This window comes from Haemorhous mexicanus, chromosome 3 (assembly GCF_027477595.1).
Source record: "Haemorhous mexicanus isolate bHaeMex1 chromosome 3, bHaeMex1.pri, whole genome shotgun sequence".
NCBI classification, from domain to species: Eukaryota; Metazoa; Chordata; class Aves; order Passeriformes; family Fringillidae; genus Haemorhous; species Haemorhous mexicanus.
In genome coordinates, this window is record NC_082343.1 from 38973823 (window position 1) to 38989542 (window position 15720).

Consider the following 15720-nt stretch of genomic DNA (forward strand, 5'->3'; position numbering starts at 1 on the left):
GGCTTAACGTGTGTTGTGATTGCCTTCTTTTTATTTACGGCTAATGGACTTGCTTGTTAAGGTTGGCTTGTCCTTTCTTGCTGGGGATTTTTGTGTGTTTGTTTTCTGTTTCCACCGTATTCATGTGAAGTCTTTACCTCCCTTGACCTCCAGCAACAAGGCCACAAGGCAATCGTGTTTGGGTTTGACAGTCTGTGAGAGATGTTTGCCGTGAGTGAAACTCACCTCCGTGCAGGACACCAGGACAAAGTTGGGGAGTTGCTGCAAGGGTGGACATGTCTGCCAACGCTGCATGTGCACATGAAAGTAGGGGAGATCCTGCCCTTGCTTGGAAATGGGATTTCCCAGATCTCATTTCCAATGCAGTTGCAATGAACAGAGGTTTATAGTAGCCATTAGGGTTGTCCTCCTTCATTGCAGTCATTTGATATCATAAGTGTTAATTGGCTATTTATTTGGATCAGGATTTTCAATATTTACTTGGGATTTTTGGTGCCCACTCACCTGGGGGCAGGGCTTTTAATACTTGTTGAAAAAAAAATTCAGGCTTGTTTAAGGTATTTTAAATTGACATTTCAAGTCAGATGCCCAAAAAAATCCATAGAAAGAAAGACGGGTCCTCTCCTTTGGAGCTCGAACCCTCTGCCACCTTGAGAGCCCATGCATCAGCAATGCAAGAGCTGAGCATGATGAACTGAAGAATAGAAACCTCAGGCTCTTGCTACTCGCCAACATGGGTATATTTTTAATTTGTTTTGGCTTTCATGGTCTCTCTCATTCTCTCTTTCATACTCTCAGGTAGGATCTTCCTTCCTGTCCTCCCCTTCTTATAAGCACTGGCCAGTGTCTGCATGCAGGATGTTGTGAACAGCCTTGTGTAGCAACTGAAACTGCAGAAGAAGCTGATTGTGAGGCAGCTGGCTAGGGAACGGGCAGATAGGTGGCATCTTGAGAGCTGAACGCAGTCCTGAGGATTTCTGAGGTTGGCCTCCAGGACTCAATGGTGGCTCGTGGTGCCAGTCCTGCAGCCATGTGTCCTGGTGCTCAGCTGAGTCCTCTGTTTAAGTCCTGTCAGCCAAAGGACTCTGGGGCCATGGGGACTGTGGCATTGCCACTGTCCATGGCCATGGGTGAACAGTGGTTGTCTACATGCTGAGGCTGTCCTCTGCAGGGCTACCATCCGTACCTATTACTGGAACTGTGTCAAGGCAGTCAAAGGCAGGTTGTCCTGTGAGATTCTTTAACACAGGGAATTGCAGCTCTGTACTGCTGAGACATCCTTGGTTTTATTTTACATCAATGCTTTTATTTAAGTTTGCCAGCCATGGGATATTTTGAATCTTTCTGGATAACTTTGGGATTATGTGAGTGTCTCTGCATTTTTATCAACAGTAGGAGTGATTTAAAAATAATAAAAAATAGCCAGCTATGTCAGAAGTGGTGTGGTGTGCTCATGATGGTATTTACAGTAGCCATATCCAGGCAGGGTTATAGGAACAGTTTTAACATTTGTATTTCCTTCAAACAAGCCATTTCATTTCTTCCCTCTGCTGAAGCAGAAGACTGACCACCCTTGAGGCAGAGCATGCCCTTTTCCTTTAAGGGGGCTAAACACCTGCCTTGTCCCCCTGTGCTAGATCTTGGGTTTCCAGCAGCCAGCCCTATGCAAAGCAGTGTCTCACAGATGGATGCAGAGCTGCCACTGTCACCAGAGCTAGTACTGCACTGCAAATAGCTCCAAGCCCTGCAGAAATAATCCACTGCATTACCTTCAGCAGGCCAGTTTTGTGTGTGCTGAGGACTGCTGTGAGGTGGTGTTCTATTGCATGGAGGCGTGTGAAGCCTCACCTTAATATCTCATTCTCTGAACAACTTAAGGTCGCTCCTACTCATGCAGCTGTGGTGGGTTTCATAATCTTGTCAGTGCAGCCTTGTCTTTCAGTTTGTGGCCTCACCAGTTGCTGACAGCAGTGAGAGACTGATTGCAGCACCGCCTGGCTGCATGCCAGTGTGGCCACCACTCCTCCTGACAATATCCCTTACCCTGTCAGTCCACGTTGCCTCACATGCAGCTCTGCTGCTGCTGCTGCCACACTGTCCAGATGTAGAACATCTCCACCACTCTTCCAATCCCATGCCTCTGTCGTCCGTCCTCTGGCCCGAGATGCAGTTGATCTCTCAGCTGGTCCAGAGCTTTTCCAAGCCTGACTCCACCAGTACATGTTTCATCTGACCTCAGTATCCCCCGGCTCCTGATTCATGCTGCTCTGCTAGTCACTGTCTTTTAGAATCTCAATGGAGATGGTTAAAACCTCCATGTTTGTCTTGGTGTTGACTCATGTTTTAGGAACAGAATTATGAAGGCTCATTTCTGACTTATTTCAAACATAATATCTATCAAATCTAGGTGTCTGCTGATATATTTTTTTACTTATGGACCAGACAATACTGTGCAAGGAAAGCTTTGTTCTGTCAGAGGACTGCAAGATGCCTATGGTGTCCTTCTTCAAAGCAGTGCTCATAAGTATTTGAGGACAATGCTTTTAGGAAGGAAGTGCTCCATTGAAAGAAATACTGCATGAAGTTGACTGTAAATGTAATTATACAAGGCTCTATACTGATTTCAAGAAAGGGAAATACACTCTAGTGGTTCCTCTGGTATTGCATTATGATGCTCCCCTTTTCCTTCAGGAAACTGAAACCCGAAGAAAGGTGATTTTCTGAAGTTCACCTGCTGAGTGAGTTTCAGAACCCAAATATCAGCTCAAGGTCTAAAGCCGTATTCTCTCTCTCAAGGATATCATGCTGCACATGGGGACTGCAATCCTGGCATTGTACTTCCTCTAATTTTTACTTAAAGAGCAAATCAATTGGAGCTAAGCTACTCATCCCTGTTTGAAGCCAGGCCAAGTCACAGTTGAGCACCATTTATGAAATAGTAACTGGAGCTCTGGAAACTGAATTACTATATTTATTCAGCCTGAGGTGAAATCTGTCACCAGATAATTGCAAACGGGAATGAACTTATTCCAGTAAGGTCAGTTTTACCGTTTCATCCCTTGCAAGCTCAGTTCATCGTTCCTGTTTGTTAACTGCAACTGAGCTGCACAGAAGGCTTTGTGCTGGAGGATTTCTCTGAGAGATAGGATGAAACAGAGCCTAGCCCAAAGAATTTACAGGAGAGATGTATTTCTCATGCAGGTTAGTAGGGCTTTTTGTTTAAGCAAAAAAATTCCTGTATTTACTGTGCTTCTAATAGGAAAACTCAGATCAGGGTGCTTTCTGGGGGACATTTGATTCTGAAACAGGAGAAAGAGAAATACTTTTGTGGGGGAAGGAGCAGAGGAACAAAGAAAGTTTTGGGCAGAGAGGAGATGGGCATGGTTTGGCAATGAAAGGCTGGTGAGGCAGAGGGGAGTGGAAGGGGCTGACATGCAAGAACAATGAAATATAATGAATAAAAAGTCAAGATCAAGTGTGCTGTAGAAGCGTCTCTGGCAAAGATGTCTGCTTGTGCTGTTGGCTGCACACAGGCGTGACCTGCACACTGTCTGTCCCAAATCTAGCAGCAGTTTCTCCCGAACTGGAACTATCTCCAGAGAGGCTGCCAAAACTGCTTTCCTGGACACTCAGCAGAGATGCTGGTTGAGCTCCCATTAGAGTATTGGCCTGACTTCTGGGAACAGAGCCGCTCCAGTCACACCCCTTTCATGCTCACTGCTCTTGGAGTCACCAAACTATTGTTTGCAGAGCCTCAATTGCAGAATTGCATGCATGGAACTGAATCAAAGTTCCCACACCCCAAGAGCTGAGTAGCAAATCTTCATAGCCTCAGCTTGCTGGGGGTGGGTGGTTGTCACCAAGCATATGTGTGTGTATATGGTCCTGTTCACAGAGGCTTCAGATGACCTGCTGTCTGACACATGAACTGTAGCAGTGCCAGGCTGCTGTTTGGTAGTCTTGGAGCATTGTTTTAAATTGATTTGCCATACAGCATCAGATCTGTTACCTGCTGGATATGACCCCCTCCATGCTAGTACCTGTCATGCCCATTTCTGCACTTAGTACCTCACTTTTTCAAAGGTTTTATATTCCCATACATCACCTCTAGATCAAAAACATAAACAATTATGGATCAGGTGGACAGATGCTGTCCATTCTGGTCATAGCAGACATCTGAATCAGCCTAATGGCTCCATAGCTCCATTGTCCATTCTGAGTTGAAATGTGATTGTTATCAGTTCCTCCAGAGATATACTTCAAGATACTCTCCAGTGGTTGGTTCTGGACTAAGCAAGCTTGAGGGCAAATTCCTTCTCAGCTCCGTGGCCTTGAAATCAGTTTATCAGAAGCAACAAGGGACATTTTTCTTCTGGAAGTCTAACATGCTTTAAATAGTTACTATTCCAACACAACATTTGGAGACCATTATAAATACTACCTACTTAGAAAAATACCTTGCTTAGCTCATGTGCCCCTTAGCACTACGAGACAGTGAGTTCCTGCTAATCTGATAAGATGACAATAAGGTCATGTGCAGTGTTCTTGGGGTGTTGTCTTGCTGTTGGGCCTTAGAACTGGGAGTTCTTTCGTGTGACATGGTGCTGACAAGCTCTGGCCCCACAAAAATTCTGGAGGGATTCAGTTTGCCCTCACCCCGCTCTCCGTCATTGCCCTAAGCTGCAGGACTCCTGGAGCTGCAAGGCAGGACTGATGGCAGCACATGTTCCCCTGAACACAAAGATCAATGCTGGCTCTCAGGAAACCTCATGTGTGCTGAAATGTAAGTGGGAAATGGTGCCTTTTCATTAGCACACAGGAGTATTGGCATGTGCCTGCTTCTGTGCCAGCAGGTATTAATGCCCATTGGAGCGTGCCAACCAGCAGGCACTGTCTAATCCTGGTGTTGTATAATGAATAAAATTTGAGAGGGGGAACTGAAGGTCAGACAACAAGAATGAAACTGTCTGGTGCAGAGCTGCTGTGCTCTGCAGAGATGTCAGGGCACAGTCTCCCCTCTGGGGCCGTCCTCTCTTGCTCCGGGAGACTTGACCAGTGGTCTTCTCTTACTCAAGATAACCATGTTCAGGGGAAAGGCTATGAAGACCCCATTTGGAATAGAAAGAACAAGACCAATTTCAGCTCCAGATTCTTCCACCAGCTTGGGCTATATCTGATCATAGGTGGAGAATAGAGTCCCCCCCACCAGTTTCAGACCATATTGAAAACACAGGCTGGATCCTGAAAAAATAAAGGAAGGCTTCCTTCCCTTGGGCCTGTTACGAGTCTGACAATGTGACTGTACTTTGGAGTGCAAAAGAGTGGGCAGCACCCAAGAAAGAAAGAGTATTTCTGATATTACAGTGCTGTAGTGTTACAGGCATGGAAAATGGGCCAAGAGGCAGAAGTGTCAGATGGATGTCCATACTACCCACAGCTGAAGGATAGAGGAAGGGAAGAGGAAGTGGAAATGTGGGAAGGCAGTCTGAAGGAAGTAAACCCAAGCGATTTTCTTCTCTCAGCTCTTCATCACAAGCAGATACTTCCATCCATTGGTCTTGTCTCTCTTTACCATCATATGAAGAACTGAGGATTCGGAAGATAAGGTTAACTCACAGTAGGCAGAAGAGGGTTGCTGCATTACTCTGTAGGACTTCAGGAATGAGTTGGATGCTTAAGACTTTGGATGGACCCTAAAGGGGACTGCCTATGAGCAACCTCCATCTGAAAGGACTGGTCTGAAGTCTGAGGCATTCAGGAAGGAGGAAACAGGATTCTCAGGGTTGCATGAAGTTCACAGAGAGCTAAGTATCTAATTAATTTTTCCAAATGCACAATTCCCTATCATCTGCCTGCCTTTTCAGTGAAATTATCCAGAAGTAGTGGGAGGGGACCAAAAGCTGAGGCTAATGCACAGCAGCCCTATTAATCATTTATTAGTGTTTGGTTGCTGCCTGTAATGTGTGTGTGGAGATGGCTCTGATGAGCTCTGAACTTCTGGTTCCCATCTGGAACATTTTGCTGTGCCCAGACTTTGTTCGGACCATGTTTACCTTCAATTGGGCATCTGGCCTCTCACCAGGAAACACATCAGAACAGGTATTGATCTGTGCAATTGATTTTGTGTCATTTTCTCCTCTGGGACTGAGTTCACATGAGACTAACTCTCAAAATACCAAGCTCACAATGCCACTGTGGCCCCCCGCAAGGGTTCTCTGCCATGAGAACGCCTCCTCCCTACCAGTGGAAATCTGTAAAGACATAGTTCAAGTGCCAGTGACTGCTGGTACACTGAGGACAATGTCCTCTCATGGATACCTCTCTACATGTCCTCTCAGCCAGGACTGAGAGGGTTAAAGGCCTGGGACACAAAACCTCATTTATTCCTGCTTAGGCCAAATGTGTTTCTGTTGAGCAGTTGTGCCTGGAGAACATAAAGATGCATCTTGTAAGAGCGAGCCCACTGGGGTCTTCGGGCAACATTTTCTTGAATGCCAAAGGAACTTTAAAGAAGTAGTCTGGTCCTTCTCATGTCTCCTGAGTTCTCATGGGAAGGCTGGCATTTAAATTCCTCCCCTCCAGCCTGGAGCAGGTTGTCTCCAGATATCTAGGATTTCCCTGCCACCACCACTCCCTTGGGATCTCTGCCATACCCCTAGCCCTGAGGACGTATTAGTTAAAGAGAGGGAAGGAGTGGGACAAGGATGGGACTATTTTGGAATCTGCGGGCAAGGATCCTGATTTTAGTTGATAAAGCTAGCTCCCAAAGACACAGGGAGTGAGAGGCTCCCTCTGATGGGAAGAGCTGAGGGTGGAACTCCTCTGAGTACAGCCCCACACAGTCGTAATCTACCTCCTCTCAGACCCACTGCTTCCATCATCCTGGTTTGTCCACTCAGCAGCGCCTTGGGTCTGTTCTTGTAATAAGGAAAAGCTCTATTAACCTCAGCATTCCTGAATATCCCCTTTGTCCTGAAAGGAGGCACATATAAACTAAGAGTTGTACAAAACTGATACAGGAAGAAAAAGTTGCTCAATTTTAAATAGTCACTGAGAAAAATAACCACTCCTTCGAACGTATTGTGCACCATTCTTGAAAGTAAGACATATCTGAAGGACAAAGGAAGTACATTCCCATAGCCATTCCTGTTTCCATTCAGTCAGTGGCACAACCTATAACCTCATGCCATAGCCCACTGTTGCCTAGGCTTTAACAGAGGTGTGGCCAAGAGCATGACCTTTCTTCTGTTCAGACTAGATTTCTTCATGAAAAGAATGTACTAGAGGGATTACAATGAGTGCCAAGGGAAGAGGTAAAAATAATAGGAGGACCATTTTCATGAAGAATAAAAACAAACAGTGGCATCAGAGATATATTTATTCATGGGCTTACAAAAGAAATGGGTGGAAATCTGCTAACAGACCAATTTTCTGTCTGTATTGTCTTCTACTGTAGCCATCCTCAATTTTGCTAGCCCCTTTTCTCCACTGGGTATAAACTGAAGGACTTGTTAACAAGTGAAACCAAACTTTTCCATCCTACTCACCTCAAATTTGGCTCCAAATACCAGAGTTAGGCGGCTGGGATGCGTTTTCAATAGCTGTGAGGACATCTGACATTGTCCATCTAGATGCACTGAGCTTCTGAAAAGGGCTGCTCCACACAGATTTTAGAACTTACTTTCAGGCACCAACATTTGAAAGGCAGGGCTGCGCTAAGCAGCTCCCCTGCTGCGGCACTATAAGGGAGGGAACAGGACAGAATCCAACTCTCAGAAATTTTAAATCAGCAGCTTTAGCACTAATATTCACAGTCAGCACCTGCATTTGGCAGCCGGGCACTCTTCAGACATTTTTTGGACTATAGCCTTAATTGATAGGTGTTTGGACTCGCAGTTCTGCCCTGAGATGTGTCAATGTGCAAAGGGGACTGGAGGAGCTGATCCCATAGTGATGTTGGGCATCACATAGCTCTTTGTTTGCAGCCCCCTTTTTTGACTTCTCAGTTTTTCAGACAACTGGCACGCACAGTCCAGTGGAAAGCAGGCTGTTGGCGAGCACCTCAGTCCCTGGCAACCCTGTGAAAGCACACAGGCCTTGCCACACATGTTAACAAAAGCTCCTTTCCCTGCTGCTCACCTGAAGGTCATCCTGTTTGAAAGACTCTGGGGATAACTGGACATTCCACTGCACATTCATTACTTGCATGTGTTCTTCCAAGCTAGCTCCCCTTCTTGCTTCCCCCTTCCCAAAGTCAGCGCTTTTCTCTGCTACATCCAGCCGAGTGGTGGTAGGTGGGGGCTGCAGCCACAGAAGTTCAAGCCAGGCTATTTAGTTTGATCAAAACCACTGAAACCCAGGTGGCAGAGAGGGAGAAAATTTCTCATTTAGTGCTGGGAGTCTCAGTCACAGGACTCATATGTGAATAATAAGACTAGACAAATTAGATCCTAATTGGTATCAGGCATATTCAATGGGCCTTGCAGCTGATGGATGTTTTTCCACTGAATTCATTGCCTTGTGGATAAGGACCCATGGACAGAGGGTGCAAACCGAAACCAGAGCTGTAAAGAATGACAGAGAGCTCCCTTAGGGAAAGAGCTGTTTTGCAGTGCCATGTGCAAGGAAAAGACACTCCTTCAAGGGAAAGGGGGTAAGGGAGATGCTGGAGCTGAGTCTTTGTCCTACACTGTGGGGTGGGAGGACAAAACATGGGTTTTGGGGCAATTCCCACTGAGCAGGAGATGGCTGTGCAATGAGCTCCATTTCTTCCCGGGTCTGAACAAATTATTAAAAAGAAGATTGTGGGCTTGAGGGGCTGATGGGCAGTGGCTCTGTAACCTGCAGAGAGCAGGGAGTTTGTAGGACCTGTTTTCAGGCATCCGTTTCAAGTGTCTCAGATCCTGGTGGCTCTCTAAGGGCACTACTTGACACTCAAAAATACCTTTTGTTTCCCCTCCCTCCCCATATTCCCCACTTTCTTCACAGACTCCTGGCCTCTCCTGCTGCTCCCCCCGAGAGGCGATGAGCCCAGCTGGGGCCCATGAGAGCGGTGCCAGGGGTCAGAGAGGCTGCTATGAGCTGGCTGCGGCATGGATGAAACAGCACGTATGCACTGCCCTGCTGAGCCTTGTGCCTCTGGTTGCACAGCAACCCAGGGACACAGGTCTGGGTCCCAGCCAGCTGCTGGGGCCAGCCCTGCTGACACCTGGTCCTCAGCACCCCTCCAAAGGCTGGATGTGAGTGAGCATCCCTGATTCAAGGAAAGACTCAGCTGATGGTGCCCAACGTGAGGCTCGGGCAGTGCACAGCAAATGCTCCAAGTTCTTGGCAGGCCAAAACAGGGTCTGCTGGGTTTATTTATTTATTTTTGGTGGGGAGGAGGGGTATAGGAGAGAGAAGGTTATGATTTAAATATCTCTCCTGTTGCCAACCAAAAAAGTCAGTGTGGTGTTAAATTACTACTGACTTCACAGGTCAGCATTTGCCCCCCCCCCCCCCCCCCCCCCTTACCCCTGAAGCTCAGCTCTCCCTGCAATGTCTCTCACTCACTCAGGGCTGCTATAAAGGGAAGGCAAGCCTCAGTCGCTGACACTGGAGACGTTTTATTCCTCCCTGCCCCAGCTGATCCGGCTGGGCTCCAAGAGCTGGGCAGGATGGGCCCTGCTGGCTGCCTGAATGTCTTTTTGATTCAAAGTTAATAGTCTGCCCTTCATGAAACTGCCTTGCTTCCCAGTGGGCTCTGCAGAGGGTGCTCCAGGTGGTGGAGAGTGCCAGGAGAGAGTAAGGGGAGCACAGATGAGCTCTGGTCTTCTTTTGAGTTTAGCCTGGCTTTGGATAATTTTCCCTGCTATGCCCCCTTAGCTTTTGGCCAGTGCCAGAGGCCTTCACTATCAGACTGCTTAGTGACTTTAAAGGGGTTCAAGGCTTCTAATATCTTTCATCCTCCTCTCACAGACGGTTGGGTTGAGCTATCTGCTCAGATGGGCTCTTCATGGGGTGAAACAAAACGAAAAGTCCTCTGCCACTGCCCGGTGTTGCCTTTCATGGAACTCTCCAGCAGGGCTCTTTCCAACAGTTGCAGAGCACACAGGGGCTGTGTAAAAAAGAATGTGGGCTCAGATGTCACCCTTGACTGATCTTGAGCTACCAGTGGGGTACAGAGATGAAGTACCCAGCTGAGATCAGGTTGCCAAGGGCTCAGTTGCAGGGAGGGGAAGGTGGTGTTGAAGGGGTCTCATGGCACTAGTATGTGTAGGGGAGCAGAAAAGGTGAAGGAACCCTAAAAAAGGGAGAACAAGGGAGTACAAGAGATCCATAAGAACCCACACAGAGGCAACTCACTTCCCCACACTAAGAGGAAGTCAGGTGAAATAAGAGCCTCAGATCTTGCACTGCAGTCAAGCTAGCCTGGAAGCCATAGTGGGCAGCACTTAATCCTGTGAATAGGCACATTTGTCCTAAGGGATTTCAAAGCAAAACTCTGCGTACTGTGTGTTAGAAGTCAGGAGAGGCACACAGGGAAGAGGATGGGCACTCTGCAAAATCAGGGGCCGCACATCAGCAAGGTTTGTGCCAAAGGAAAAAGAAGTTAATGAAAAGCAGTGTGTCCCTGCAATGACTTGGCTTGTTAAGCCTGCGGGCTCTGTTTGATTACGTTTCTCTTTAATAATATCAACCACTTTGCTAATGTCTCTTTAATGAAGTGACCTGTGTGGGTAAGCCACAGCAGGACCGTACATGCTGGGTCAGCAGGCAATGTGGACTGAAGCAAGGAGGGTGTTCTGGAGTCTGGACTCTGCCTGGGTGCTGAAGCAATGGTGAAGAGACATCTTGGGACCTGAAAATTAAGAGTGTATGGAGTTGGTGAGGAGGCACAACTTGTTCTATGCCTCCTCCAATCAGTCTATCAGTGAGTTCCAGTTGTTCCAGCCCCAAATCACCACATTGTTGAGTCAAGACACCAGCAACAGCAGATTATCGTCAAACTTTCATCACCCAGGGCTGAGCATGAGCATGAGAAATTTCAGTCTCAGGGGAAAAATTCAGCTTTAAATGGTTTCAGAAGATTGCAGAAGCCAATGAAAAGAAGTGATTGAAATAGAAAGGGCCACCTCAACTATTAAAGCAGGCAACATGTAAGTGCATCCTGGCAAGAAGGAGAGGAATTGCGTGGTCTGATGTGGTCAGTGCAGGATTCCATAAAGGCGTCTTACTAAGCAGACCATCAAATGGAGACTTATCATTGTTCCAGCAGGATATTGAATCAGGGCACTGTGAATCAAAAAACCATTGGGTTGTCTATTGATTTAAAGGAGTCCTTTTTGTCAGCAGCTTTTCTCCTGTCAGTTTGCAGCTGCAAGAGTGAAGAAGGATGGATTGTGGGCTCTGTCTCCTGTGAGGAAGTAGTGGTGATTTTATGCCCTGCTCGTAGTATCATTGGTGCTTTCCTGCCCACCCCTTCCTAAACAGAAGGATGACACCAGGATCTGAACAACACTACCGTGAGACAAATAATTCCCAAATATCCAGTACCATAGAGGCCTTTACAGGCAGCCCAGCAGAGATCTTGTCCTGCCTGTACTTCCCTAGCTCCTGCTTATCTTTCGTGCTACACATCCAGAATATTGCAAATCTATGCATATTGCAAAAGAACAACTCATGGCAGCCCCTTCTGCTGCATTTCTAGGACTATTCATTCCTGGGTTCCAACAGCCTTACTGCACAAGTAAGATGTGGTGGCCAGAGCAGGAACTGTGCTTGTTTTAAGCCTGAAGATGGTATGTCTTCTCAATACTCTCTTGGATTTCTGACAAATTTCTGCTGCCTCTTTAAGTTTTGTTTCTCATGAGTAGAAAACCATTTCCCTTTTCTTCTTCAAACCATCCTCTTTCAATTCCACTAAATGTCTTACATCTTTTGTCTCTCCTTTCATCACCATCCTCCTCTGTGACATGGTTGGCTTCCTCCTTCATGCCTAATCCTGCCTTGCCTCTTGGTACCTGCATAATCTGCATGGAAAACTCACTGGAGAAAGGGGCTGGTCTTGCTTGCTGTTGGTCTAGCACCAAGTACACCTCTTGTGCATTATAAATAATTAAATTACAGGCATCTGTCAAATACAGATGAGAGCACACCTGCTCTTGAAGCTTGTATCTGCTTCCATGGCAGCATGCTCAGCTTCCCATGGAGGATTCATCCTGGGATGTGTGAGGAAATGTGGTAGAAGGATAGCTGGCTGTGGTACAACCATCACTTTGGGGAAACTACCCTGTAGTATGAGCTGTAAAGCTGAGTCATGGCTGCAGGAAAAAATTTGAATCCTCTTTCTACATCTCTGTGTAACTGGTCCAAGATCTTTAGTGGTTGCCCCTTTATTACTTTCCTGCATCAGACTAAGGGAAAACGCTAGCTTTGATGAGTTGCCAAGTCCCTGCTGAATTATAACTGCTAGAAACACCAGAAAGAGTGATTCTTGAAAGGACAGGAACAGATATATATTTGCGCATTATGTCCCCAGCAATTTTAGCTGACACTGCCAGGGGCCTTCAGCCACAAAGGGCCACATGGCAGTGGAAAGAGACTGGTTCTGCTTGCAGAGGGTGTGTGTGCCCTGTAAACCACAGGGCTGTGCTCTGGGAAGACAACCAGATTTAAGCAAGAGCTGAGAGCGGGCTGTGGGCCCCTGTTTTCAGGGGCTGTCATGATGATCCTGTGGAGGGATGCCTGCTGGCTGTGATGTGGTGGAGTGGGGGAGCAGCAAGGGGACTCCTCCACTGCTCCCTGTCTTCAGGCGGGGCCATGTGCCTCCCTTTCTGGCCCTGCTCAGACATCAAACCACAATGTTGCATTCTAAGGGCCAAGACTGGCCCTTTCCAGCTTCTAATGTCTGTCTCAAAGAGAAGCCAAGGCAAGACTTGCTCAACTTTGAGATGCTGCAAGGGGCAAGGCTAATATTGGAAGGCTGGATATTCACCTCTGTGCAGAGCATAAAACAAACAAAAAACCAACACAAAGCCCCAGCTCCAGATATCTTTCCCTGCCAGGACCATGTTTTTCTTACACAATGCTGTGCAGGGGGGTGACTGCTCTGAGAATTAACCCAGAAACAGCTGCAGTACCTAATAAGAAGCAGTTTGCTACCACAGCAGGACATCTGCGTGCAGCCTGAGCCCGTGTTTAATGACAGCTGGATGGCAGGTTGGCACAAAAATATGATGGCTACAGTGGTGTCAGAGGCTGAGCATCCTCACAGGATCAATCTCTTCCTGCAGAGTGAGGTACTTGAGAAGTGCCAGAAATATAAAGGACTGATGTTTTGGTAATGGGTTGTCTCAGCAGAGACACCATTATGTTGATGAAGCTGCAAAAAACCTCTCATTTTGCATCCTGCTATGAAAGTCAGGAGAGTTTTGTATGAACCACAAGCCAGACACACATCTCATAAGATACTCAGATGTAAGAACACTCCTTAGTGTTTGTGCAAGGACTGTGTCAAAGCTTCCCAGGGCACTTGGATCAGAATGATCAGAATGGATCTTGTCTTAACATTGTTGTTACTGCAGGACCCAGGACTACAAGAGTAATCCAGATTCTCAGCATTTCAAATACATGCAAAGAAAGCTTTCCTGAGCTTCAGACTCCTTTCAGTACTGTCAACCCAACATGTTCCTTTTGCTAGTGTGTGTCTGCTCAGCAGCCAAAAGAAAAGCAAAATACATTTGAAGGGAGGGAGTGGGGAGAAATGTTATGAAATAAAAGATCAGAGGATCAAGAGCACTTTTGAGGCTCAAACATGCCACACACAAGCTCTGGGCCTGTGGTCAGCCGGAAAACATCAGTTTAAAATTCCACAATAGCCCTGGTATTTAATCCTTCTAATGCAAATTCCCCCCACCCCAGTCCTAGATCGGCACTACTACTGTGGTGGCACAACCCGAGCCTTTAAGCCCTTTTGAAGTATGCAAGAGTCCCTGTTTCTCAGCAGGAGGGCTGGGAAGCTATGTCAACAATGTCAAAAATGTTCCTGTGATTACTGTACCTTTCTGAGCAGAAACCAGGAGAGAAAGCAATTAATGCCTCCTAATCTGGCTCATAAATAAAACTTGTTCTCCTTGGAAGCGTCATCTTTGCAGCCCCTAATTAGGATGGCTCTTTGTCACCTCCCAACCTTCCACAGTGGGAGGAAGGAGGCCCGTTATCTCCCTCTGCCCAGCACCAGGGTTAGATGCACACTTCTGCAAGTGAAGCCACGTGTCTGAATGCAGTTGTGAGCACTACTGTGTGCCTCTGTGATATCCTCCATGGTTTGATTCCCAAAGCAGTCAGATATCACAGGATCTGGACGTTGGGGTCTTGGCCAGCCCCTGTGCTGAGCAACTACAATCCAAGATGTACAAAGGGTGAGGCAAGGGGAAGGAGCCAGAAGGCACAGCTGTTGACATATGATGGAGATGAGAACTGTAGACCACTCCAAGTCAGACAGAGGGAGAGGCACAGTGTGTATTGGCAGATAGTCCAGCCTTATCAACAGCTGAAGTGCATGCCAAGTATTTCCACCAGCCTCTCCTGTGTAAGCAGAGTGACTTCCTATCAGCATCAGGAGTGAGACCTTGGAAAGCCATGAACAGTACTTACAAACCTGTTCTCAGAGGGCGTTCAAGTGTGTCTGCATGGCACGGTCATTCCAGGTCTTTGGTACAAGGGTGCTTTGTCCTTGGATATTCTGGGGGGGGGGGGGGTCTTCCCAGTGGGCAAAATGAGCCATCTGCTGCAAAGCAGAGGGGAAACCTTCTTCCATGGGTGAGGCATCTCCATTAGAGACCAGACTGTGCTGGAGCAGTGCTCAGATTGTCTCACAGCCCGACGTGAGAAGCATACATGTAAAGACCACTCGTGTGCATGGGGAGGAAAATGCACATGGGTGAATGGGCTGAGAGAACACATACACCATAAGGGAGAGGCAAGGGAAACACAGAAATGGTTAATTCTTCTGAAAGTGTGGGGAGGCCGGGCATAGCTGGTGGGGTCATAGCAGGTAATGGATAAATACCTCAAGAGAGGACAAATAGGGAGAAAATGGGATGAAACTGAGACAGCAGGAAGGATGATGGCAGTGGGAGAGACACTGAATGTAGCCCAGGAAAGGCCCATGAGTGTGGGAGGTCTTCCTCACCACCTCCTGCCCAAGGTCCAAGTATCTGTGGGATGGAGCTCACACCTCCAAGTTACACACTGTGGGACACAACTTTATCAGCATCTTTTTGTTTGTCAGTAACACCAAAATTAGCCACTGAGGTGTAACCTAGGTCTCAGCTCCATGTCTGAGACCTGACCCAACCTATTGCTCTCCAGCTCTAGCACCTGCCCTCATACATGGAAGAGAGCCCAGGTGGGAGATGAGCACTTGAAGCTTTGCTTTCTTGCCATCAAAATGCCAACCCAGTTCCATGGACATACACCATCCTTGCTGAATATACTGCACCTTGCAGGGAGAAGCATGTCTTTGCCAGTAACTTCTGCCCACAGGCACACAGTCCTGCCTTGCCTTTTTGGTGGAGCCATGCAGAGGACCTGTCCTACCTGCAGCCAACCACACCTGCTGTCAGGACAGAGCACTTCTGCAGCACTTTTAGGTGAGCCTGCAGGAAGCATTGTACCTGTTTAACTTCAGTAATGTGAAAATCCTACCCCTAGAGTGATGGAGGGAAAAGCCATTTT

The 15720-nt window shown here is 47.2% G+C and overlaps 1 long non-coding RNA gene across 1 annotated transcript in view; it reads left to right on the forward strand.

Moving 5' to 3' along the window:
* Nucleotides 1–3032: 3032 nt before the first annotated feature.
* LOC132325789 (uncharacterized) overlaps nucleotides 3033–15720 on the forward strand; it is a 28195-nt gene continuing 15507 nt past the window's right edge. Inside the window, exon 1 of the long non-coding RNA XR_009486022.1 lies at nucleotides 3033–3201. This is a non-coding gene — a long non-coding RNA (uncharacterized LOC132325789). The remainder of the gene's footprint in view (nucleotides 3202–15720) is intronic.